The sequence below is a fragment of the Hylobates moloch genome, unplaced genomic scaffold, assembly GCF_009828535.3.
Source record: "Hylobates moloch isolate HMO894 unplaced genomic scaffold, HMol_V3 SCAFFOLD_11, whole genome shotgun sequence".
Lineage (NCBI taxonomy): Eukaryota > Metazoa > Chordata > Mammalia > Primates > Hylobatidae > Hylobates > Hylobates moloch.
In genome coordinates this window covers 1,162,112-1,187,973 of record NW_026652286.1, presented here as the reverse complement: position 1 = coordinate 1,187,973, position 25,862 = coordinate 1,162,112, and the positions used below count along the sequence as shown (strand labels likewise).

The 25,862-nt window shown below is 39.8% G+C and overlaps 1 protein-coding gene across 2 annotated transcripts in view; it reads left to right on the top strand.

Annotated features, from left to right (window-relative positions):
• The window catches only part of CSTPP1 (centriolar satellite-associated tubulin polyglutamylase complex regulator 1), a 226,624-nt gene that overhangs the window by 145,230 nt on the left and 55,532 nt on the right, over window positions 1–25,862 (top strand). The gene's annotated exons all lie outside the window — the stretch shown is intronic.

Genomic DNA, 25,862 nt, shown 5'->3' with positions numbered 1-25,862 from the left:
GGGAGATGGAGTGAGACCCTGTCTCAAAAACAAACAAACAAACAAAAAAAACACACACAAAAAACAAAAACACAAAACATGAAGAAACCACAGAAAGATGTTCTTACAATCTCACAGAAGGGACGATGTTTCTAAGAGAGCTGATAAAAAAAAAACCTGGAACCCATAAAAGAAAAGATTGATATATTTTGTTGCAGAAAGAGGAAAAAAATTTGCTTGCCAACAAATGCTGTAAACAATAACAAAAGATTAACAACAAACAAAGTATTTGCAACTCATATCACAGATGAAGGGCTAATTTCCTTATATACAGAGTTCCTAAAAATCAATAATAAAAATACTAAAAACTCAGTAGAAAATTGAAGGATGAAAATGAACAGAGTTTATAGTAAAGGATTGTATAAGTGGTTCTTTAAAAATTATTTTTAATAACTAGATTGAGATATAATTTACATACTATACAATTCACCTATTTAAAGTGTACAATTCAGTAGTTTTTAGAATATTCAGTGTTGTAAAACCATCACCAAAATCAGTTTTAGAATATTTTCATCAAGCCCCCTCCGCCAAGAAAAATACCCCATACACATTAGCAGTAACTCCCCTTTTTTCCCACCCACAAACTCCCAGTCCTAGGCAACCACTAACCTACTTTCTGTCTCTGTGGATATGCCTATTCTGGACATTTCATATAGATTCTATATAGATAGAATCATACAGTATATGGGCTTCTGTATCTGGTTTCTTTCACTTAATGTTTTCTTTGTTTTTATTTAAGTTCTTGCGGTACATGTGCAGGATGTGCAGGTTTGTTACATAGGTAAATGTGTGCCATAGTGGTTTGCTGCACAGATCAACCCATCACTTAGGTATTAAGCCCAGTATGCATTAGCTATTTTTTCTAATGCTCTCCCTCCCCCGACCTCACCCCCCAGCAGGCCCCAGTATGTGTTGTTCCTCTCCCTGTGTCCATGTGTTCTCATTGTTCAGCTCCCACTTATAAATGAGAACATGCGGTGTTTGTTTTTCTGTTCCTGCGTTAGTTTGCTGAGGATAATGGCTTCCAGCTCCATCCTTGTCCCTGCAAAGGACATGATCTCATTCCTTTTTATGGCTGCATCACACAGTTTTCAAGATTTATCCATGTTGTAACATGTATCAGTACATTATTCCTTTTCGTGGCCAAATAATATTCCATTGTATGATTATACCACATTTTGTCTATCCATTCATCCATTGATAGACATTGGATTGTTTCCACTTTTTGGCTATCATGAATAATGCTGCTGTGGATGTTTGTGTACATATTTTTGTGTGAACGTGTTTTCAGTTCTCTTGGATATATACCTAGGAGTGGAATGTTGGGTCATATGGTAATTCTGTGTTTAAAAGAACAGCCAAACTGTTTTCCAAAGTGCCTGCACTCTGTTACATTCCTAGCAACAGTTTATGAGAGTTACAATTTCTCCACATTCTTGCCAACATTTGATGTTATGTGTCTTTTTTATTATAGCCAGCCTAGTAGATGTGAAATGGTATCTTACTATCCTTTTGATTTACATTTTCCTGATGACTAATGAATGATGTCGAACATCTTTTTACATGCATCTTAGCCATTTGTGTGTCTTGTCTGGAGAAATGTTCATCCACATTGTGGAATGTATCAGCACTTCATTCCTTTTTACTGCTATGTAGTATTCCGTTGTATGAATATAGCGCACTTTGCTTTTTGTTTACTTGTTAATGTACACTTGGGTTATGTACAGTTTTTGCCCATTATGAATAAATCTTCTAGGAACATTTGTCTCCAGGTCTTTTTATGGATGTATGTTTTCATTTATCTTGGGTAAATACCTAAGGGTTGAATTACTGACTGCTTTCTAAAGCAGTTGTACCATCTTACATTCCCACCAGCAATGTAGGAGAATTCCAGTTTTTACAATTGCTTGTTAACATTTGGTGTTGTCAGTCTTTTGCATTTTAGCCATTCTAGTGGTTGTGAAATGAAATCTCATTGTGGTTTTAGTTTTCATTTCCCTGATGACTAATGATGTTGAATACTTTTTATTGCTTGTTGGTCATTTGTATATCTTCCTTTGTGAAGTGTCTCTTCAAATATTTTGCCTAATTTTTAGTGGGTTGTTTGTCTTTTTATTATCCAGTGGTAGGAGTTCTTTACACATTCTGGTTACAAGTTAGATATGTTCATCACAAATATTTTCTCCCTCTGTGGCCTCTTTATTTATTTCCTTAGTGATGTCTTTATTGAGCAGAAGTTTTAATTTTTTAGCATTTTTTTTCTTTTATGGTTAGTGCCTTCTGGGTCCAGTCTAAAAAATCTTTGCCTACCCTAAGTCTGTGACAGTGTTACCCTACATTTCCTTCTAAAAGCATTAGAGGTTTAACTTTTATGTTTAGGCCTATAATTCATCCTGAATTATTTTTTGTTGGTAGTTTAAGATTGAGGGTCAAGGTTTTTCCCTGCTCCTCTCATGGATAGCCAGTTGATACAGTATGATTTGTTGAAAAGACTTTCCTTCTCCTACTTGTTTTGGTTCCTTTGTTAAAAATAAATAAATAAATTGACCATGTATTAATACGTGCATATCTATCTCTGGATTCTCTATTCTGTTCCATTGATCTAAGGTAGTGTATGCCCTTCAACTTTTTCTTTTTCAAGATTGTTTTATTCATTCAAGGCCCTTTGCATTTCCATCTAAAATTTAGAATAAACTTGTTCATTTCTACAAAAAAAGCCTGATGAAAATCGGATTGAAATTATTAAGAATCGCCGGGCGCGGTGGATTACGCCTGTAATCCCAACACTTTGGGAGGCGGAGGCAGGCAGATCACCTGAGGTCAGGAGTTCGAGACCAGCCTGACCAACATGGAGAAACCCCGTCTCACACTAAAAATACAAAAAAAAATTAGCTGGGCTTGGTGGCGGACACCTGTAATCCCAGTTAGTCGGGAGGCTGAGGCAGAAGAATTGCTTGAACCCGAGAGGTAGAGGTTGCAGTGAGCCAAGATCACGCCACTGCACTCCAGCCTGGCAACAGAGCGAGACTCTGTTTCAAAAAAGAAAAAAAAAGAAAGAAATTATTAAGAATCTATAGATCAATTAGGGGAGAATTGTCACCTTTACTATATTGAATCTTCCAATCCATAAACATGGTACATTTTCCCTTAGGTCTTCTTTGATTTCTCTCAGTAACATTTTATTGTGTTTAATGTACAGATCTTAAACATTCTATTAAATTTATCCCGAAATAGTTCATGTTTCCTGCTATTCTTGTAAGTGGCACTATTTTTAAAGTTTATTTTTTAACTAACTTTGCATTTCAAGAATATAGAAATATAACTGCTTTTTATAGATTACCCTTGTATACTGTGACCTTGCTAAACTCACTTATTAGTTCTAGTAGTTTCTTTGTAGATTTCTTAGAATACTCTACATAGAAAATCCTGTCATGTGCAAATAAAGGCAGCTTTATTTCTTTCTTTCCAATCCTGGTATAACTTTTTTTCTCTTTCTTTCTTTATTGGACCTTTATTACAACGTTATATAGAAGTGATGAGAGCAGACAGCCTTGCCTTGTTCCCAATCGTGACAGAAAAGTTTTCAGTCTTCCAAATTAAGTTGTATTTTTCATAGATTCCCTTTATTAAGCGGAGGAAGTTCACTTTTCTTTTCTTTTTCTTTTTCTTTTTTTTTTTTTTTGAGATGGGGTCTCGCTCTGTCGCCCAGGCTGGAGTGCAGTGGCGTGATCTCGGCTCACTGCAAGCTCTGCCTCCCAGGTTCACGCCATTCTCCTGCCTCAGCCTCCTGAGTAACTGGGACTACAGGCGCCCGCCACCGCGCCTGACTAATTTTTTTTTTAATTTTTACTACAGACGGGGTTTCACTGTGTTAGCCAGGATGGTCTCGATTTCCTGACCTTGTGATCCACCCGCCTCGGCCTCCCAAAGTGCTGGGATCCCAGACGTGAGCCACTGCGCCCGGCCGGAAGTTTACTTTTCTTTTTAGTTTGCTGAGAATTTTTATTGTGAATCAGTATTCAGAATTGTTTACATCTATTGAGATGATCATGTGATTTTTCCCCTTTATGCTATTAATGTGCACAAATCCACTTAGTGATGACTTGTTATCCTTTTTATATACTGCTGTATTCCTTTTACTAATATTTTGTTAATGATTTTTGCATCTATCTGCATGAGGTATTTTAGGCTACAGTTTTCTTTTCTTATAATATCTTTGTCTTATTTGAGAGTCAGGATTATGCTGGCCTCATAAAATCAGTTTTGTTTTGTTTTTTGAGATGGAGAGTCACTCTGTCACCCAGGCTAGAGTGCAATGGTGCAATCTCAGCTCACTGCAACCTCCGCCTCCTGGATTCAAGCAATTCTCCTGCCTCAGCCTCCCTAGTACCTGGGATTACAGGTGCCTGCCACCATGCCCAGCTAATTTTTGTATTTTAGTAGAGACGGGGTTTCACTATGTTGGCCAGGTTGGTCTTGAACTCCTGACCTTAAGCGGTCCACCCACCTTGTCCTCCCAAAGTCCTGGGATTACAGGTGTGAGCCACCGCACCCAACATAAAATCAGTTTTGAAGTGTCTTCTTTTCTGAAAGAGTTTATTTAAGATTGGTGATATATATTTTTAATGTCTCTTTTTGTATGAAGATTTTTCTGAACTTTAAATTGGGTTTAATATGCATTTTTTTTAGCTTTTCTTAACTTGTCATGCATATAATTATTTGCTTAAATTATGTCTTCTTCATTAGACTGTCAGCTTCATGACAGCATTAATCTGTCTTGCTTACCCCTATGCCCTAGCATCTAGCTAAGTGCCTGCTTCAAAGTATCATATATGTAAATGAATATTTACTGAATTGTATTAAATTAAAGGGAAAATAATAGACCAGAAAAACTAGGAATTGTGACACAATACTAAAGACAATATTAAAAGGCCGTTTTAAAAAGTTACATTGGGAGCAAAAAGAACAAGGAGGCCAAGGGGGGTGGTATCATATTAATGAATGAAAGAAAGAAAATAGAGCATTCACCTCTGTTTTGGTTTAGTCTTCTCTGTCAAAGAGAATACTCTTTGGACTGGAAAAGATAAAATAAACACTGGTTCCAGGGAATGCAATCAAACATAGTTGAGATTGAAAGAGGTCATGCAACTGCTTTAAATGATTTCAAGTTCCTTAATCTTATATTTCAAGATACTAAGGACTAGGCTGGGCACAGTGGCTCACGCATGTAATCTCAGCACTTTGGGAGGCTGAGGTGGGTGGATCACCTGAGGTCAGGAGTTCGAGACCAGCCTGGCTAACATGACGAAACCCTGTCTCTACTAAAAATCAAAAATTGGCTGGGTGTGGTGGCAGGCATCTGTAATCCCAGGTACTAGGGAGGCTAAGGCTGGAAAATCACTCGAACCCAGGAGGCAGAGGTTGCAAAGAGCCGAGGTTGCACCATTGCACTCCAGCCTGGGTGACAAGTGAAACTCTGTCTCAAAAAAAAAAAAGATACTGAGGACTAGTGGAAGAGCTGGCTGAAGCACTGCTGGCAGTCTTTGAGAAAGTGTGCATGGGGAGGGGGAAATAGGGGATGGGGGTCGGGGATGGATAGAAATTTCAGAAGATTAGAGTCAAGGAACTAATATTCAAGAGGTCACTTCAGCAGACTTGACATCCATCTTAGGTAATATTCTTAAACTACTTATGAACAAGAATAAATTAAGAGGCGTGGCACAGTGGCTCATGCCTGAAATCCCAGCACTTTGGGAGGCGGAGTCAGGCGGATCACTTGAGGTCCGGAGTTTGAGACCAGCCTGGCCAACATAGTGAAACCTCATCTCTACTAAAAATACAAAAAAAAAAAAAAGTGGCTGTGGTAGTACATACCCGTAATCCCAGCCACTCAAGAGGCTGAGGCAGGAGAATCCCTTGAACCCGGGAGGCAGCAGTTACAGTGGGCCAAGATTGCGCCACTGCACAATCTTGTGATGCCTGTGTGATGGAGTCATTGCCTGTGTGATGGAGTGAGACTGTCGAAAAGAATTTTTTTAAAAAGAATAAATTAAGAAAAGGAAATTGGGATCACTGTAAGCTTACCAGAATTTATTGAAGATGGAGACAGAAAAGGGGAGCATGTAGGGGGTAAAGGGGGAAAGGAAGAAGGGAAGAGAAGAAAACAAAGGGGAAGGGAAGGGAGAGGAGGGGAAGGAAAAGGAATAGGAAAAGATCCCGGGCTTAGTGGGTAAAGAAGACTTGATTTCAACCCTGGCTCTTTTACTTCTTAGTAAAATGATGTTAGGCAAGTTATTAATTGCTATAAGCTAGATTCCTTATTGGTAAAATTGAAATGATAAGAGAAACCACTTCATAGAGTAGTCCTGATGATTAAATTAAATAATGTGTATAAAGTGCTTATTTATCAAAAGCAGTGATAACTGAAGGGGGTGAATGACGGTCATGCCAATAATACTGACGGAGAAGGAACGGGAGTAGTGAGTGTGAGCTTACTCCCTTTTTGAAGAGATTACTACATTGGTAAGTTGACAGAAATCTGTACAGTATAGCTATATTTGGTATAGCTATATTTAGTATATTTGTTTAGCTCAATTGGATTTCAACAAGACTTTGACAACATCTCCATGACATCCTTGCGAACAAGGAGAAGGAATATAGGCTGGATGATATAGGCTGGTTGAATAGTCATACTTAAAGTGTGCTGATTAATGGCTTCCTGTCATGCTGAAATTCTCCAGGAGTATAAATCTGGACTATGTACTTAGCCAAGCTTTTTTTAAAAATCATTATTTGCATAAGAGCATTGATAGCAAGCTAATTAAATTTGGGAACAATAGCTAATAAGCTGGCTGAAAAAAACAGAACCTAAAAAGAAATAGTATAATACAGAGCAAAGAATATGGCCTTAATATCATGGATCTATCACTACTAGCTGTGTGGCTTTGAGTAAATTGCTTAACCACCTGAGCCTTTGGTTCCTCATTTGCATGGAGATAATATTATATATTCCATGTGGTTGTGAGAACATAAAAGATAATATATGTGTGTTATCATGCCTTTAATCCCAGCACTTTGGGAGGCCCAGGGTGGGCAGATCACAAGGTCAGGAGATCGAGGCCATCCTGACCAATATGGTGAAACCCCGTCTCTACTAAAAATACAAAAATTAGCTGGGCATGATGGTGCGTGCCTGTAATCCCAGCTACTCAGGAGGCTGAGGTAGGAGAATCACTTGAACCGGGGAGTCGGAGGTTGCAGTGAGCCGAGATCGCACCACTGCACTCCAGCCTGGCGACGCAGCAAGACTCAAATATATATTTGTGTGTCAAATATATGTGTGTGTGTGTATTAGTTATCTATTTCTGTGTTATATATCTCCCCCAAAAAACCTGGGGGCTTAAAATAATAAACATTTATTATTTCACACAGTTTCTAAAGGCTGGGAATCCAAGAGCAGCTTACTGGGGTGGTTCTGGCTCAGAGTCTCTCCTAAGGTTGAAATCAAGATTTTGATTGGGACTGAACGGATCTGGAGGGCCTGCTTCTAAGCTCACTCATGTGGGAGGCCTCAGATCTTCAGCACATGATCCTCGTGATGTGAGGAACTGGCTTCCCCAGAGCAAGTGGTCTTAGAAGGAGAGAGCAAGCAGGAAGCCACAGTGCCTTTATCACTTGGCCTCTGACATGACATTCTGTCGCTTTTGTTTTATTTTCTCCATTAGAAGCAAGTTGCTAAGTTTAGCTCATACTCAAGGGAAAAAGAATTAGGATCCACCTCTTGAAGTGGGGGAGTATCATAGAATTTTGTGGGCATATCTTAAAACTGCAACAATCTAAAAAGTACTCAGTACAGTGCCTAGCACATAAGTGCTCCATAAATGGCAGTTGTTATTCTACTATTAATAGTCTACAGTTAATATACGTATACAATTAATATACATGGTCCCTACTATGAAACCGGTGTGGGTAGGACAAGATAAACTCATGATTTCTTAGATTCCTGGAAAACACAGAAAAAGAAGTACCACATATCACTACATTAACTACATCTGTTTTGTACACCAAAATGAGTGGATTATTTTTGTACTGCATGTAATGCACTAAGAACAGGACTAGTAAAAATAAATTTTAGTAATATTTATTTATTTATTTTGAGACAGAGTCTCTCTCTGTTGCCCAGGCTAGAGTGCAATGGCACGATCTCAGCTCACTGCGACCTCTGCCTCCTGGATTCAAGCGATTCTCCTGCCTCAGCCCCCCAAGTAGCTGGGAGTACACGCATGCACTACGACACTGGCTAATTTTTGTATTTTTAATAGAGACGGGATTTCACCATGTTGGCCAGGCTGGTCTCAAACTCCTGACCTCAAGTGATCCACCTGCCTCGGCCTCCCAAAGTGCTGAGATTACAGATGTGAGCCACTGTGCCTGGCCAAATTTTAGTAACATTTAATAGGCATACCTAAAATGTATAGTCTGTAAATACGAGTGATGTGAAAAATTTGAATGGCAACCTAAAAATGATATTGTAGGGTTTTGTTAAAGAGTTTTATATGTATATTTAAATATAGGTATCGATCACCTGAGAACTCATCAAAGTTTAACTGAATAATATACCAACTTGTCTTTCTGAGTGTCCTTTTCTCATTTCCATTTAAAAATGTGCCACAGCTAAGACTGACAGGCCCCAGTCTGCAGCAAAGATGGGGAAGACTTGCTGGTTCACACACCTGCCCTGAGGGCAAGGAGTAATTTTGGGGGGATGTAAACTAACAAACATAAAAGTATTATATCAGCAAAGGAGTGGATTAAGTAGAAGAGTTGATGTTGACAGTAAAATTTAGAAGCAATAATTAATATGGCTGAATCACTAGATAATCGAATTTCCTGTCTTTATGTATACATTTATATGTATATATATATATATTTATATATGGGTCCATAATGCCCATCATTAGCCTCAAAGATTGTCTAATGTTCATTGGAAACAAAAACATAAGAACTCTCCCACCCGGGTGGACAGAGTAATTTACTGAGCCACTTTGGTGAGATAAGAACATTAGATTGAAGGTAATGTCACACCTTAAACTTGTTAATTTATTGGTGTTTTGATTTGTTTGCATTAAACATTAGACAGATCCTCATGCTAGCGGCTGCACATGGTAGAACTCTCCTTAGTATCTCACCAAAATAGCAGTCAAACTTCTAAGATATTCAAAACATAGTTACTAATTTGAAAGTAAGTAGAAATGGTTGCTGAGGAGCCAGTATTTACAGAGGTTATATGCATCATTGTAGGTGAGGCAGGAAGTCTCCTAAGATTTCACAGGGAGCCTCCTGACTTATCAGTGCATAAATCACCGTATTGATCAGGTCAGCAGTGACAGATAAAAAGTAGTGACGTGGGTTTCAACTGCTGCTAGCCTTAGCCACACACTGACAGTTGTGATAAATGGTAACAGAAAACGGAGTTATTATAGATCCAAACAGTGAAGAGAAAATATATATTTAAAAACCAATATTTTAAGATAGGTAGTAATTTACTGTGTAGGGACAAATAAATGGCTTTATACGTCTTTTTGTTCTTTTTTTGTCTGAACGGAGTTTCACTCTTGTTGCCCAAGCTGGAGTGCAATGGTGCGATCTCAGCTCACCACAACCTCTGCCTCCCGGGTTCAAGCGATTCTCCTGCCTCAGCCTCCCAAGTAGCTGGGATTACAGGCATGAGCCACCACGCCCAGCTAATTTTTTGTGTGTTTTTAGTAGAGATGGGGTTTCTCCACGTTGGTCAGGCTGGTCTCGAACTCCCAACCTCAGGTGATCCGCCCGCCTTGGCCTCCCAAAGTGCTGGGACTACAGGCGTGAGCCACTGCACCTGGCATGTCTTTTTGTTCTTTAAGGGTATCTATTATGGTCTGAGAAAAGGAGCAGTATGCACAATGTTGAACCAGTGTTGATAAACAAAAGGTAACTGATGTTCACTATCATCTTTTTTAGGAAGCCAAGTAAGTTTGTGATATAGTTTACAGATACTTCTATCAAATATTAAAATGTCGTAAGGTGGGAAAAAAAAAAACAGTTTTGACACTCAAGTAGGTTTTACATATTAACATATATAGAATGCACGTAGAAGAAAGGGTCAGAGAGGTCCCTGGAAATGCTGTGTACTGATTCAGCATCATGGGGGCTGCACAGCCTGCACTGTGAGTAATAATTATAATAATAGCTATCATTTAATGCGCATTTACCATGTGCCAGGAATTAGGTTAAATCTTTACATGAATTATAGTATTCAGCCCTTTTATCCACCCCTTGAGTAGGTATTATTATATCTATTTTAAAGATAAGGAAATTGAGGGCCGGGTGCGGAGGCTCAAGCCTGTAATCCCAGCACTTTGGGAGGCCGAGGCAGGCAGATCACGAGGTCAGGAGATAGAGACCATCCTGGCTAACATGGTGAAAACCTGTCTCTACTAAAAATACAAAAAATTAGCGGGGCATGGTGGCGGGCGCCTGTGGTCCCAGCTACTCGGGAGGCTGAGGCAGGAGAATGGTGTGAACCCGGGAGGCAGAGCTTGCGGTGAGCCGAGATCGCGCCACTGCACTCCAGCCTGGGCGACAGAGCGAGACAGCGAGACTCCACCTCAAAAAAAAAAAAAAAAAAAAAAAGATAGGGAAATTGAGACATAGTGGTTAAAAATTTACCAAACATTGGCCGGGGGCGGTGGCTCACACCTGTAATCCCAGCACTTTGGGAGGCCAAGGCAGACGGATCATGAGGTCAGGAGATCAAGAACATCCTAGCTAACACGGTGAAACCCCATCTCTACTAAAAATACAGAAAAATTAGCTGGGCAAATCCAGCTACTTGGGAGGCTGAGGCAGGAAAATCACCTGAACCCGGGAGGCAGAGGTTGCAGTGAGCCGAGATCACACCACTGCACTCCAGCCTGGGTGACAGAGCGAGACTCCATCTCAAAAAAAAAAAAAAAAAAAAAAAAATTTACCTAACATTGTTCATGTGGTTAAGTGGCAGAGCCCAGAATCAAAGTGAAGTCTGAGTACCTCCGTCCAGGTTTACTATCTCAGTCTATGTGTTTTATGGAAATGAGGTATGCCCTTTCTGAGAAGGAATGATGTTATTGTACCTCCTTATATATTTTCATTAAGAATGAGTGAGGATCTCCTCCTTTATTATTTATTCATGTGACCCTTTCTTTTCCCTCACCCTGTGGGAGGCTGAATAATGGCCCTAAAGATATTCAGGCCCTAATCCAGGATTATCCAGGTGAACCCTAAATGTAATCACAAGTGTCCTTTTAAGAGGGAGTCAGATAGAGATTTGATGACGGGAGAGGAAGAAGACCATATGACACCAGAAGTGGGTATGTTTGGAGCAGGGAAGTGACGTGACGTGGGGCCACAAGCCAAGGAATGAGGATAACCTCTAGAAACTGGAAAAAGATAGGAAACTGATTCTCCCCTAGAACCTCCAGGAGGAACCAGCCTGCTGACACCCTGATTTTAGTCCCATAAGACTCATTTTGGACTTCTGGCATCCAGAACTCTAAGAGAATAAATTTCTGTTGTTTTAAGCTACCAAATTATAGTAATATTTTATAGCAACCATAGGAATTGAATACATATCCCACATTACTGGCTTCAGGACTTATTTGCGTTATACTTTCTCCTTATATTTTTCCTACATTTTGTAATTGTTTATTACTTCCGGAATGCAACTGTAGAGTGTGTAAATAACATAGTCGTAAAAGCATTGTTTCAGATGAAGTCTAAAAAAGAGATATTTTATTTTAAAAGAATATCCAATCCTATGGCTATCCCATATCCCAGCCTTTCCAATGGCTGCAAAAGGGAAAATTATGGGACGAATGTTGTCAAGTGTATAATGAAAGGAAATCTTTTCAATATGAATGATCAATAAACTTGTAGAAAAATGTCCACCATAACGAGAGTCACACCAGTTAATCATAACCCACATCTCTGACTAGGAACGCAGTTAGATTTCCCCCATTCCCACCACTCTTTATTTGGAGATTTGTTGAAACCTACAAGAGAATTATGAGAATAGTATGAAGTCACTTGTCTGCCCTTCGCCAAATGCTAACTAATATGTCACCATATTTGTGCACAATAGATAGATAACTTGAAACTAAGTTATGGGAATCATGGCATCTTCCCCCTCACATCCCTCATCTCCTAAGAGCAAGGACTTTCTCCTCTTCTCCTGCATAACTCCAATGTCGTTTGAGAAAACAGCACTAATTTTATAACATCACCTGACATCCAGCCCAGTGCAAATTACAATTTCCCCAATTGTTCCTAAACATTATTAATAGCTGTTTGTTTTCTGACCCAGCATCCAATCAGGGTTTGCACATTGCACTTGGTAATGTCTCTTTGGTTTCTTTTAATCTGGAACGGACCCCTTACAATTTTGTTTTCATGATACTGACTTCTTTGTGTTTTCCTGACCCGCCCGCACTAGAATGTAAATTTTACAGGGGCAGGAATTTTCGTCTCTTTGTTAATTGCCATGTCCTTAGCATTGAGAATGCTGCCTAGCACTTTGTAAATATTTGTTTAATAACTAGATGAATGAATAAGTAATACAAGTATAATGAGTGTCATGAAAGGTGATTTAGAGGACGCCAAGGGGCCTGAGAATCTAATCTCTTGTTGTTTGTGTGTAACTCTTACCTCTGCATTACATGTATTGTGTTACACATATACGTGTTCCAGGCTTGAGCAAAGGGCTCATTTTACAAATCAGTGGGGAGATACAAGTGTAATAAATATAAATAAGAATTGAGTTTTAAAAAATACCTAAGTTGGTCAAGATTAAAAGGCATGATAGCAGGCACTTTAACAGCAAAACTGCAAGAGACTTAAGCTGAGTTTGGGCAACTGTGATGTGACTGGCAGGACGCTAAATTAGCTTTAGACTTAATACAATAAGGACACAGGCCATAATGAAGAAGGTGATTGTCTTGCTCTATTTATTCCTTCTTTCATTCAACAAATATTTATTGAGTGCCTCCTGTGTGCCAAGCACTGTTTTGGTGCTGGATATATAGAATTGAGCACAACAAAGTCTTCGGTCACATGGAGCTTACATTCCATGATGAACAAACAATACTTAAGTAAGTTTTTTGAGGGTAGGGGCTCCATGCTTTCACAAGAGAGGCAACATAGCGTAATGGTCAAGAGCACTGGTTTTTGAGCCAACAGACATAGGTTTGAGTCCCAGTCTGTATACTTTTTTGCTGCTTGGTCTCGGGTAAGTTCCTTAAGCTCTCAGAGCCTGAGTTTCCCCAGTAGTAAGGTCATGGCAAATTAACAGTACAGCCTCATAGGTTGGGAAGGGACTTAAGCGAGGTAATGCATGAGAATTGTTTCACATGGTGCCTGGCACTTAATGCTTCTTGATAAATGTTAGTTGTTGTTTTCATCATTATTAACATTGACTAACTAAAACATGTCTTACTAGAAAAGAGATTTGAAACCAAATGATGAAGAACAGTTTAAGGAACCAGGGGTGTTAAACTCATAGAAAAGTAAATGGAATACATGCTTACTGGTTTCAAATACTTGATGATGTAGCATGTGACCTGAGCTTACTTATTCTGTGTGGTCCCAGAAAACAGAATTAGGTCCAGCGGGTGGAAGTTACCGGGAAGACAGTTTTCACAATGTAAGAAGAAATGTTCTTAACAATTAGAATTATCTATAAATAGAAAGAGCTGCTTAGGAGGAAATGGATTTTCTGTCATTAGAGATAATAAAGCAGGTACTAGACATGTGCTTTCCAATATGTAGCCACTAGCCTCCTATGGCTATTTAAATTTAAAGTAATTAAAATTAAATACAGTTATAAAAGCAGAGGATAGGATGGTGGTTTCCAGGGATTGGGGAAGGGAGAAACTGGGTATTGTTGTTCAATTGGTGTAAAGTTACAGTTATGCAAGATGAATCAATTCTAAAGATCTGCTCTACAGCATAATGCTTATAACTAACAAAATTAGGAACTTTAACAATTTATTAAGAGGGTAGATCTCATGTCAAGCATTCTTACCACACACACACACACACACACACACACACACACACACACAGAGAGAGAGAGAGAGAGAAACTTTTGAGGATGTGGATATGCCTGTTATCTTGATGGTAGTGGTGATTTCACCGTTTTATTCATATATCCCAGCTCATCAAATTGTACATATTAAATATGTATAGTTTTTTGTATGTCAGTTAAACCTCAATAAAGCTAATTTTTAAGAAATTAAATACAAATACAATTCAGTTATTTAGTCACATTAGTCACATGTCAAAGTGCTCACAAGCCACATATGGCTGGTGGCTACTGCCATATTAGTGCAGAATAACAAACATTGCCATCATCACAGAAAGTTCTGTTGTATAGTGCTGTTCTGGACAATGACTGAACAAAGATGTTTAAGAAGAAATGGAGGCACAAGATGAGAAAGAAGAGCTGAATTAATTAGGTAACTTGTAAAGTCCATTCTAAGCCTGAGTTTTATAGATTATTGAAGGTTATCTTTTGGCCGGGCGTGGTGGCGGGCGCCTGTAGTCCCAGCTACTCGGAGAGGCTGAGGCAGGAGAATGGCGTGAACCCGGGAGGCGGAGCTTGCAGTGAGCCGAGATTGCGCCACTGCACTCCAGCCTGGGCGACAGAGCGAGACTCTGTCTCAAAAAAAAAAAAAAAAAAAAAAAGAGGTTATCTTTTTTAGCCGTGTAATAATAGTAGAGAGATAGTCGTTTCATTTTGGAATAAAGGAAGAGTTATTCTCATAGAAATAAAACTGTTGTATTATTTGGAGATATTTTTATTTTACTGATTTGACTTAAAAATTGCTTCTTTTCAGCTCATCACTCTAGTTAGAGAAATAAATTTCTGAGGGGAAATGGCCTAGCAATGGCATGGCCCAGGAGAAGTACAGTAATCGTTGCATCTTTTTCCTGAAAGAACTTTCCGTGATTGTTTAGTTCAGCCTGAAGAGCCATTTGTGACACTTAAAAATCAATGAGGGGGAAAAACGGGACTGAGCTGGGCCAGTTTTCAAAGGACATGACGGGTGAGTCTTGTTTCAGTTGCTAGTATTAGACAGGATTTCATTTATGAACTTTGTTCTCTTGTCCAACTCCAGTTCCTACAGGTTTCCTTTTTCCTTTGCTCTCCAGTCAAAAGGAAAAATACTCACATGATTATTAGAAATACTGGAGCAATAAATTGAGGGACTTGAAACACCCTTTTTTTCTTTCCCTTCAAAGCCTTAAATGATAGTTGCTTACAGGTCATTAAAAGCAGTCCTGCCAGGGTGTTATAATATATGTTTTAGCTTCCAACTGAAGGAAAATCTCTCCCAAACTAACCTTTGAGTCATACGAAATTTTTTATTTTCTATTTTTGATGTCTTGGGTGTTCCAGCACTTTTTCATCACCTGCCATATACAAAATTCCCATATCTTATCTGAGCCAAAAATGAAGCCTGGTATCACCTCTAACAAGTACAAATTCCTAGCCCTTTTCAACTATGTTATTATTTGCCTATTTTATTTATTGCAGAACAGTTCCCAAGGAGTGATGTCCTGGAGAAACAGAAATAACGCCGTAGAAGAGCAGTAGTGTTACGGACATTGAGAGTACCATTGCAAAACCTGATTTTTTTGCATTTTCGTGGCTTCAGTTTCAAGTAATTGTAGATGGACAGAGGCCAAGCTGTTTTCAATTTGACTCTTGGTTAAGCTGAAAAACTACCTAACAACTAAGGGTACCCTAACTCCTGTTACAGAGATAGAGACCTAAAAAGGCCAGACTAACAAGAAACCAAATAGCCAGTCTGGGGTATGGCCAGAGAATCTGTAACTCTAATAAGCACACCAAGGGATTCTGGTGAACAGACTAATTTGGGGAACTGCTTAGGTCCACATTATTTTGTAAAGGAATGATGGAAGAACCTTTTTCTGAATTTTTAAAAATAAGACATCAATTTTTTTACTGTAGTAAAAGATATGTAACATAGAACTTACCATTTTCACCATTTTTAAATATAAAATTCAATGGTATTAAGTACAACCATCACCACACATTTCCAGAACTTTTTCATCATCCTAAACTGAAACTGTACCCATTAAACAATAACTCCTCATTCCCTGCTCCTTTCCCTCCCAGGCCCTGGTAACCTCTATAACACTTTCTGTCCCTCTGAATTTGCCTGTTCTAGGTCCCTCATATAAGTGAAGAGATAATTGATTTTTAACAAAAGCTTAATTGCTTTCTTGCCTGGAGGCATGGGTCTGAGTGAAGGGGAGCAAACATTAATTGGTGTCTTGACATGACAAGTCAAGGTCACATTCGGATTTACAGGATTTATCTCAAGCAATAGAAAACTGTGTTTTTAAACTTTGGTTCCATGGAATCATACACACTCCTTTTATTCTAATTATTTTTATCATGACCGGTGTGTTCACCTATGAAATTCATTCATTTGAAATTGTTACTGACTAGTTGGTGATATTCAATCTGATTTTCTCATAAAAATTAATAAGCATGTTTCTGAAAATCTCCTCTCAATTATGTCATTCTAAACAATTTCTGCAATATTAAGGCCCAGCAGAAAAAAAAAAAAAGTTACTATCAAAATGTTTCCAAAGTTCAAAAGCAGAAGAATTAGCACTTTTTAGTTTCTTTTTATAAAATGCATCTACTTCAAGCCATAGCAAATTTGAAGTTTCAGATCCTCTGTCCACAAGATTGAGTACTTGACGATAGCCCTTTTGGCTCCTTGCAGATCTCCTAATAAAGCGGGGAGCTCCTTCAGTATCCAGCATACCACTCTGGGGAGAAGGCCTCTTCATCTTGTCTAGAGCAGGGCTTCAGATATCTGTGCCAGAGGCTTAGGAAAGCACCTACCACTTGGAATGTAGAACAAAAGAAATGATTGTTTTCTTTTTTCTTTTCTTTTTTTTTTTTTGGAGATGGAGTTTCGCTCTATTGCCCAGGGTGGAGTGCAGTGGCGGGATCTCGGCACACTGCAGCCTCTGCCTCTTGGGTTCAAGTGATTCTCCTGCCTCGGCCTCCTGAGTAGCTGGGATTACAGGTGCCTGCTACCACAGCTAATTTTTGTATTTTTAGTAGAGATGAGGTTTCACCATATTGGCCAGGCTGGTCTCTAACTCCTGACCTCAGGTGATCTGCCCGCTTCGGCTTGTTTTGTTCATTTTAAACAATTTTCCATAAATTTATAAAGCCATTCTCCATGACATGCTTTCCACCTTCACAGTCTGTGTAAATCTGATCCATCAGTAATATAGTACGGCAGCATCTAATTATGTGTTTTGTGAAAAGCTATGGAACAAAAAGTACCACCTGTTACTTAACTCTCTAATTGTAAAATTGTGTTTTATTTCTGTGCCCTGAGGTTGGACCACAGTATTGTGATAAACCATGGGACTGATGGGTCTTGCTACCCATTCCTGTTCTCCATTTAAAAAAAAAAAAAAAGTAATCAGATTTCTTCTAACTCTCAAACCTCTAAAAGCTCTTCTGAAAACTTAGATCTAACTGTTTAAGGTTGACCCCTGGATTCTGTAACCCTCTCTGTCACAAATCTGCTTTGTAACTTTGAGCGAATTATTTATCTTAAACACTTAACTTTCCATACAGCTATTCATTGAGCATAGAACCTAGATAATGATACCACCTCTGGAAAAAAGGATTCATGACTCAGTGGGTCTGTTTCCCTACTTAAATCTGGAAGGGAAAATGCCTTCTTACTCTTCCTTCTGAATTTTCCCATTTAGTCCCTGGCACAAATGAAGACTCACTCTTCTTGGCAGCATCCATGGCTGCTAAGAGGAACTTTGCCCCACTGCCTTTGATGTGGTGAAACAAAGCCTTTACCAGAGTGGTTGGAGGATCTGGCACCCTGGAGACTCCAAGGGGCCCCCACCCACAACCTCTTTGGGAAGTTCTTTTCCTAAAGTTGTGTTCAGATTTATACCAATATGCAGAGGAGACATCTTTCTTATAAAAAGCTTGCTTTTCCTCTCAAAGCTGTGAAGAAGCTAGTGAAGGGGAAGTTGAACTGGGTATAATATTGACAAATGTTTTGAGCACTTCAGATAAAAATGTTTGATAAGTGCAGTCCTGTTTGTATTGCCTTATTACACTGCTCATTGGAGAAAGTGTTTTCTTTGGTCACCTGCCAATGAAAAAGATTAGCCTTTTCCTGTATTTAGGATTGTTTCTTTGACTAGTTATGTTGGTAGAACAAGATAGACAAATGCTGCTGAAATTAGCAAATCAGTATTGGAACACAGTGATACTCATTTCTCCTCACTGCCCTTTCCAATTCATTGACAGTTGCCGCAAGCAGTATGAATGGGTTTTTTATGGGACTCTCTTTCTCTCCTTACCTATTCCAATTTGTATTTTCACTTTAGTTCCCTTGCTCTGATGTTCAAGACTTTAAAGGATTTGCCACTGCCCCCCACACAATGCTTTCCTATTTTATAAGATCCAATAAGAAACATTTTTTCATTTAAATGCCTCTTCTGTAACGTGAGTCACCTTTTAGATTTCTATACCTTGTATCTTCTAGTTTCTATTTTAGTACAGAAAAATTATAGTTTGATCTTCTTTGAGGCAAGATATGAAGATTTTTTTTTGCCCTCCCTCAAATTTATTCCCTGTTTACAGCAAAGGAAGCCACTGGCTGCTTTTCTAACATTTCTCTATCAGAAGCTAGTTGAGCTAAATGTATATACTTTTATATTCCCCTTAATATGTTTAGATTGATCTGGGATACATCTTTTGGCTCTGGACATTGTGAAACAAAGTTAAGCCCTTTAACCCATCATCAGCCTACATCTATCTCTTCAAACAAGAAGGAAATGAACTTCCATTGCTGTAGGAAGAACTTATGTCACACATAAGGGCAAATTTGTTAGCAATAATGTTATTCAAGCCGGGTGTGGTGGCGCATGCCTGTAATCCCAGCACTTTGGGAGGCCGAGGCAGTGGATTGCTTGAGACAAGGAGTTCGAGACCAGCCTGGCCAACATGGCAAAACCCTATTTCTACTAAAAATACAAAAATTAGCCTGGCATGGTGGCATATGCCTGTAGTCCCAGCTGCTTGGGAGGCTGAGGCACAAGAATCACTTAAACCCAGAGGCGGATGTTGCAGTGAGCCGAGATTGTGCCACTGTACTCCAGCCTGGGCGACAGAGGGAGACCCTGTCTCAAAAAACAAACAGAAGAGATAGTGTTATTCAGTACTGGGTTCCTAAGCAGTATTACAGTATAACCTTCTCTGAAATTCTTTGCTTTTGTTTTTAATAAAATAGATTCTCATAAGGAATGGATTATGAGACCTTCTTGACAGCATAAGTTATTTCTTGAAGTCACTCTTTAGAATAAATAAGTTGTATTTTATTCTGAGGGAATTTTTTTTTTTTTTAGAGTCTCGCTCTGTCACCCAGGTTGGAGTGCAGTGGTGTAATCTTGGCTCGCTGCAACCTCCACCTTCTGGGTTCAAGCAATTCTCTTACCTCAGCCTTCTGAGTAGCTGGGATTACAGGTGCCTGCCACCACACCGGCTAATTTTTTTTTTTTTTTTTTTTTTTAGTAGAGATGGTGTTTTACCATGTTGGTCAGGCTGGTCTTGAACTCCTGAACTCAGGCGATCCGCCCACCTCAGCCTCTATTCTAAGGGAATTTTAACATTGATTTAATTGAGAGAATTAAAAGAGCCTGAGGGTAGTTTACAGAGAAGAGCCCTTTTAGGTAGTATTTTTTATTTGACATGCCAACCTCTAATTCTCACTTATGGTGAGTTTCAAGTATGAATAGTTTTAAGATGTGGTTAGTTCCCATGACTACAAAATAAAATATGAATTTCCCATGTTACTTGAAGACTGTTTGTGGGAGGTCTTCATTTAGGTCTTTGCATCTTCTCAGGAGCATATCATAGTTTAATAGCCTCTCATCTGAACCCTGCAAAGATAGTGATATTCATCTTAGGAAAAAAAAAAAACTTGCATACCTCCCTATACAGCATTCTTTGCTGCCACCTAAAGCCATTTGCTCATGAAACAGTAACCTTTAGAACAATAGCCCAAGTTCTCTTCCTATCAGTCAATTTTTAAGACTCTGTTAGCACCTTTCTTTGCTTTTGTCCTGTCAGATGGAGAGAAGGGGTTGGCAGAAGCAAAACAGCCTTTATAAATTTTTCTTAGAGGTCCATGATCCTAGATTAAAGTAGGAATCAGAAGACATCAGGTCTAGAAATCGTCAGAGTGACCTTTTTTGACAGAGAAGATATTTATATGAAGAAACATGAGTGCCAGTGACCTAAATTAAGCTATCTAACCTCTCAATTTCATCATTTCTCTGCTTGTAAAAGGGGAATAGTGACACCAATCACTACCGTCCTCTGGAGTTTGAGAGATACTTAATGAAATAATGAACTTAGTGCTCCTCTTACAAGGGAATATATTGTTGACTTTTAGGAGAATGATTTGGGGGTCCCTAAGGGGCTTGACAATCTATTACCTCTCTGGCACTCAAATAGGATTATTGTAAAAAGCTAATCTACTGCCAAAAATAAGCCATTTATTCTGTGGATAGATCAGGTCCAGTGTGAAAAAAAGGATTTTGATCTCTTTTTTGGAATAGCTATTACTAACTAGATAGGCACAAAGATGTCTTTTTTTTCTTTCTTTCTTTCTTAAAAAAAAAAATTAGAACAGAAGTGTAATTGTGTTTGATGGTTCACTTTGGGGGAATGTTAGGTTCAATCCTGGAACACAGTAAATCAGATGATATACTTCTTTTAAAAAGCCTCTAGAACATGCCTTCCCAAGTGAGGCAATATTGCCTCCAAGGGGGCAAAAATTGGTTCTTTGGGAGGCAAAAAAAAATTACATATTATAATGGTTTGTGGCCCTCAAAAAATATATAGATAGATAATATGTTCATGATATCAAAATTTCATGGGGAGCGGACAAATAGAAAAAAGGTCTAAAAAGCTAGGGGCTGATAATGAAAAAAAGACTGAGACACATTTCTCAAGTCTAGAATGTGCATATAACTATCAATTACTCTTTCAGCTGTGTTTGTCCCTAAGCATGGGCAAGCTGCACATTGTCAGGTCGAAACAGCTATTGATTATTCCTTCAGTCTGAGAGGAACTGAGTTCATAGAAAACTTGAACGAAATGCAATTTGTACCCTAAGGGGTGATGATTTCAGACAAACAAACGTAACAAACATCTACTTGTTAGAACCAATACTTTGCACTTTAAAATGTGGTTAAGCCTTTAAGGTAAGAGGTTTCTTTTTTCTCTTGCCTCTTTAGCTTTACAGAAAGGCACATCAAGGGTAGGAATGATCTTCAAAGTGCCTCACAGAAAAAAAAAAAAAAAAAAAAAAAGCCAGATTGGGAGAAAGGAGAGGGTGTGGCTCCAAAGGCAGTAAGGGAATAATTGACTAAATAGTAATGTAAAGTGTACAGCATCGGCAGGGTGCAGTGGCTCATGCCTATAATCCCAGCACTTTGGGAGGCCAAGGTGGGAGGATCGCTTGAGCCCTGGAGTTCAAGACCAGCCTGGGCAACATAGTGAGACCTCGTCTCTACAAAAAATAACAAAAAAATTATCTTGGTGTGGTGGCACACACCTGTAGTTCCAGCTACTCAGGAGGCTGAGGTGGGAGGATTGCTTGAGCCTGGGAGGTGGGGGTTGCAGTGAGCTGAGATCACGCCACTGCACTCTGGCCTGGGCAACAAAGCAAGACCCTGTCTCAAAAAAAAAAAAAAAAATGTACCGCATCAAAGTCAAGGAAATTGATGGGAATTGACACTGAAGTACTTAAGAAATTTTAAGTTTGCTATTGCCGCTGGTATTAATAAACTTTCGTATATCCAACATATTTTTCCTTCCACCTTTCTCATATGGCTTATTAGTTCTTTCAAACACTCAGAATGGATGGAATGACCCAAAATTGACTTGCTACATACTGGGGAATTTGGAAGAGACCTGTGTTTTGCTTAGCAGCCCTGAAACAATAGAATGGCCTTTTTTTTTTTTTGAGACAAGGTCTCACTCTTGCCCAGGCTGGAGTGAAGTGGTGCTATCTCAGCTCACTGTAACCTCCGCCTCCTGAGTTCACGCAATTCTTGTGCTTCAGCCTCCCGAGTAGCTGGGACCACAGGTATGTGTCACCACGCCATGCTAACTTTTTTTTTTTAGTTAATGGGGTCTCACTATGTTGCCCAGGATCTAGAACTGCTGAGCTCAAGTGATCCTCCCTCCTTGGCCTCCCAAAGTGCTGGGATTACAGGCATGAGCGACTGTGCCTGGTAATGGCCATATTTAAAGATATATTTTTTCCTCAGTCTCTGACTCTTCCTTGCTTAATCATCCTATTCTTTAGTATACAAACCTATAACTTTGAGGAAAGAGAATCAGAGATTATTTCTCCCTACTTACCCATTTCACCGTGCGACAATGAGCACTCTTTCTCCAAGCCAAGCATTTGATAAGCATTCGTTGCTATGGGCATTTTACTGCCTTGAAACCACCCCAATTCCCTGCCTATTGATTTCTTAAGATCACAGAAGAAAGTGGAATGAATCCTAGAGAGGCCTTCAAACTCCCTGACACCCATGGGGCCCACTCATCTCCACCCCCCCACTCCAATTCCAAAATCTAACACATTGTCCTTTTCTTAGTTCCTCAGTTCCCCGCCCTTTGCTTCTCTTTGTTAGCCACTGGGTGGGTGTAACCAAACCTCAGTCACACCGTGGCCCCAGCAGCTGGGCTTCTCTCTCCCCCATTACATTGCAGACATTCTTTTCACATCATTTTGTCCTCTCTGCTGCATTCCCTACATTTGGCTTCATTCCCTCTGTGCAAAACAAACTTCTGTTTCAAGGGACAGCAGTTTGCCAAGGAGATGCTGGCAGAGAGGGTCCAGTTCTCTCCTTTCTATCTGAAGAGCCCAGTGTCATTCATTAGCATATGAGAAGAATGGTTGTAAATAAACATCAAATGAGGTTAACGAGCTGCAGCTCATCAATATTAATGAAGTCCACCTCACGGCCTTGGTATGAGGTATCAATGGCTCTAATCACAAGAAGCAGTTTCATAAGGCCCCAGTTACAGGGCAGGAAGGGTTAGATCCAGCGTGTTGAAATGTTTGTCATTTTATGACCCCAGGAATGCTGCAGGGTAAGGCAGTCTGATACCAGATCTGTGCTCGCAAGCCCCTCTTGTGTTCAGATTACATCTGTTTGTCTCAACAGGTGGAAGCCTAGGAAAAGGCTGTATCTGCTAAGCCAGAATCTGGGGTGGGAGTACTCCAGGTCAACCTGCAGTTCCCAAATCAAAATGAAGTTCCAGAGTACCAGGGTTTGATCTCTCATTGCCCTTCCGTCAGTTACCCCAGATAACGCAAACACTTGTTTCCAGTGTAGTGAAGGATGGTTTGAGGATCTTATAAGCCCAGTTTGGTAAGGAATGAAGAAACTCCCATTTCATGTAGCTCATGTGCCTGCCAGCCACCAGTTAAGTCCCTGTGCCTATTATTCAGAGGATTCAAAGAGTAACAAGGACCAGTCATGGTGGCTCATGCCTGTAATCCCTACACTTTGGGAAGCAGACGTGAGGGGATCACTTAAGGTGAGGAGTTCCAGACTAGCCTGGGCAATATAGGGAGACCTCTCTCAAAAACAATAAATAAATAAAAATTTTAAAAGTAGTTGGGCGTGGTAGCCTGTATTCCCAGCTACTCAGGAGGCTGAGGTGGGAGGATCACCTGAGCCTAGGAGTTTGAGGCCACGGTGAGCCATGATCATACCACTGTACTCCAGCATGGGCAACAGACTGAGACTCTGTCTCTGAAAGAAAATTTTTTTTTAATTAAAAGAAACAGTAAGTACAGCTATCATTTATTGAACACTTACTGTGTCCTAGGCATGGTACTAAACATTTTTGTTATATAATCCTCACAATAATCCCATGAAGGTATTCCCATTTTACAGATGAGGAAGGTGAAACTCACTGATTTGATGTCATGGGTCTAAGATCACACATCAGCAAGTGGCAGAAGAGGAGCTGAGATTTCCATCTGTCTAACTGCAGAGCCCACGCTCTTACTTCCTGCCCTCTGTGGTATCATCTCAGAACCAAGCACATAACATGCAAGCTTTTGGGCTGCTCCTTCTCGTCAAAGATGTGTGTCCTTCTCCAGTTTCAAGGGACTAAACACAAAGTAGTTCCCTGGAAGTAGAATCAGAAGGCTTTAGAATTAATTTTTTTAAGTCAAAGTGCCTCTTTGAAATTATTTTTAGAAAGGAAACTTTCATTAAATATGTTTTCCTGCCGGGCGCGGTGGCTCACGCTTGTAATCCCAGCACTTTGGGAGGCCGAGGCGGACGGATCACGAGGTCAGGAGATCGAGACCACAGTGAAACCCCGTCTCTACTAAAAATACAAAAAATTAGCCAGGCGTGGTGGCGGGCGCCTGTAGTCCCAGCTACTTGGAGAGGCTGAGGCAGGAGAATGGTGTGAACCCAGGAGGCGGAGCTTGCAGTGAGCCGAGATTGAGCCACCGCACTCCAGCCTGAGCGACAGAGCGAGACTCTGTCTCAAAAAAAATATATATGTTTTCCTTGATATATAAATTTGGGGTCAGTGGGATTAGGCTTTGAGAATATGTGTGTGTATGCATGACCCAGTCTGTGCTGATAGCCGTGATACTGATTTATCCACCTTGTCACACTAATTCCTTTTATGATTAAGCACACACCTTGCATGAGGTCAGTGACCATGGAACACAGGGAAACCGCTCCCACGGCTGATTTGAGCCTATGATCTTAGCCTCAATTACATTGTTTCAACAACTGAACGCCTGGTTTATTACTTAAAGTACTATCATTGTACTTTGTCTTAGGGGTGGGAAAGAGAACCGATCAAATTGTTATCACAAAAGCTACACCTGATTGTTTGTAAAGGACTTCTAGTGAAAGGACGAAAGTGAAACAGCTACTTCTCTTTCTTCTATTTTTCTCCTTGAAAATTGAGGGACCTAGGCCAAGACAGGCAGATCACTTGAGGCCAGGAGTTCAAGACCTGCCTGGCTAACATGGCAAAACCCCGTCTCCACTAAAAATACAAAAATTAGCCAGGCGTGGTAACACGTGCCTGTAGTCCCAGGTACACGGAAAGCTGAGACACGAAAATTGCTTGAGCCCAGGAGGGAGAGGTTGCAGTGAGCCAAGATCACACCACTGCACTCCAGCTTGGGTGATAGAGCAAGACCTTATCTCAAAAAAAAAAGAAAAAGAAAAAAACAAAAAAAAAAAAAAAAAAAAAAAAAAAAAAAAAAAAAAAAAAAAAAAAAAAAAAAAAAAGAAAAGAAAGGAACAAGAAAGAAAGAAAGAAAACTCAGGGACCTTACTTGGTAATTTTTACCTAGGCAAAATGCCCAGGAATGTTTCCACAGAATGGCACCCAAAGCCCACCCATGCAGGAGCCCTTCCTGCCACCAAGGTAACTAAGACTAGGAAGCAATTGAAACTGGGCCTTCCTTTCCCAGGCCTGTGGCTGTCAACTTGGCTCAGAAAAAGGCAGACTGATGACTTTGTCTCCTTACCCACTCGCACTACCACACAGTTCTCATTTGAGCCTGGTCACATGGCTGTGCCTTCTTATGGCCAAACAAGGATATGCTGTTTCCTGTTCTTTGCACCCTGGGTTTGGCCTGAGCATCCTT